The following is a 2,055-nucleotide window of genomic DNA, read 5'->3' on the forward strand; positions in this document are numbered from 1 at the left end:
TAATTTTCGTGATTTTTCCATATTTTGTCATTTTTTGAACTTTAAATGCTAATAAAAAAAAACTGTGGCTAAGGATTTTTAACATTTTTCAAATATCATTGTAACTATATAGTAGGAGCCTTGTATTAAATTTTCAAGTATTTTTACTCAACAAATAATGTTTTATTGAAATGCATACAAAAAAAAAACGAATAATATTGGAAACTGAAAACGTCCTAAACAATTCAAAACAAATCAAAATATTTTGAAAATTTTATCATGTATAGAAAATGGAAATATAAACAACCATTGAAAATTTCATTTTTCTACGGTAATTTGTTTTAAAGTTACACCAAAAACCAAATTCAATTTTGTGAAAAATCGATTTTGCGTAAAAATTCCCGTTTTTCCTTAATTTTTCTTTTGTTTTTCATGGTGCTTTTGAAAATTACTGGGAATTTTAAATTTTGACCTCTCCAATGCACCAACGATATTCACTTTCCAATCGAACAAGATACTGAAGTTGATAATCGAAGCATTATTTCGACTACTTATCGTGTACACAGACAAAAAAAAATAAAAAAAAAAAAAAACACATCATTGTAAAATCAATACATTCATCGTTCCACTCAGAATCTAAAAGTGTGAAGAAAACAATTTGTGTATAGATCCAGTAATTGTACATGTGGGTGTGATGTGTGCGATGATCCCATAGATTTAGTAACATATTTCGATTCAACTATTTCAACTTATGTGAATGGTACATATAGGAGAATATTGCTTTATACCAAATGATTTATAATATTAATTTTTTTTCAAACTTTTTTATTATATTTATTATATTTTGTGTAACGAAGCGTATTTTATGTAACATTTTACAGCGTATTTTATTTTAATGTATTTTATTATTAATTACTATTTATTTGACTTATTTACAAAATGGACTGTTTAAAGTGTTACCAGTGTTAGAGTACTATATTTTATATTATAAAATTACAACAAAATAACTAAAATGATTATTCTTGGTTTTAAAATGTAGTTTTCAAAAATTGTAAATTGTTCTTTTTTCCGTGTTCTTTTTTTCCTTGGTCTTTTTTCCGATTACCATTAATATGTCTATGTATTATAGTATATGAAAATATAAATATTAAATAATGTAAAACTTAATGTATAATGTATCATGATTCGTGATCTAAGTAAACCAACTAGGTATCTAAGAGCATGAGAAAATATGTATATATTTTATCATGTATTATTGATAAAATTCTATGACATACGATATTCATTTAAGTATATAACATAGGTACCTATCTAATGAGTAGTATCTACAAATTACAATATAATATTATACAATTATAATTTATAATAAATATAATGTTAAGATAAGATAGGTAGGTACTATGACTATAGCTACTACTTTAAGCACTTTAATAGTCATTTTATTCATTAGTCATTACTCAAGTTAGGTAGGTACTGCTATTGTGCAGAGAGTAGAATACTAAACTACGGAATATTATTAATTATTATTATTAAACTGAGTAGTGAATATTATTATAATATTATAATATTATTATATTATCATTGTATAACGAGGGCCGGTTCACGATTTTAACACTTTAAAATCTAAGTAAATACTAAATATTATAATGGTTATCTAATACCAAGAATTGTATGATGCATCTTGCACGATCGAAGATAGTGTTGACTAAATACTGATGTAGTGATGTGACACCATGAAGTTGATGTATAATTGTATATTTTGTATAAACCATAACATAATCAGTGGTGTCATTTCAATTTTTAATAGAGAGGGGCAAAGGTTTTGACCGGCCCGAATGGGTAAAAAAAAAACAGATCGCTTCCCTCGCAAACATATGTTATCTACTTACATTTTTTATGGTATCCTTTTTATTAACTAGATAACATTATTTTTAAATATAAGGTAGCAGATATTTTAGAAAAACAATTGTACATCTATATAGTGCTCGAATTGGGAATTATTAAGTAGAGGAACTCAATCCAACAATTTATAAACTGCGTTCCAAGTACAAAATTATTAAACACAGGCTCGTGGGG

This window comes from Acyrthosiphon pisum, chromosome A1 (assembly GCF_005508785.2).
Source record: "Acyrthosiphon pisum isolate AL4f chromosome A1, pea_aphid_22Mar2018_4r6ur, whole genome shotgun sequence".
Taxonomy (NCBI): domain Eukaryota; kingdom Metazoa; phylum Arthropoda; class Insecta; order Hemiptera; family Aphididae; genus Acyrthosiphon; species Acyrthosiphon pisum.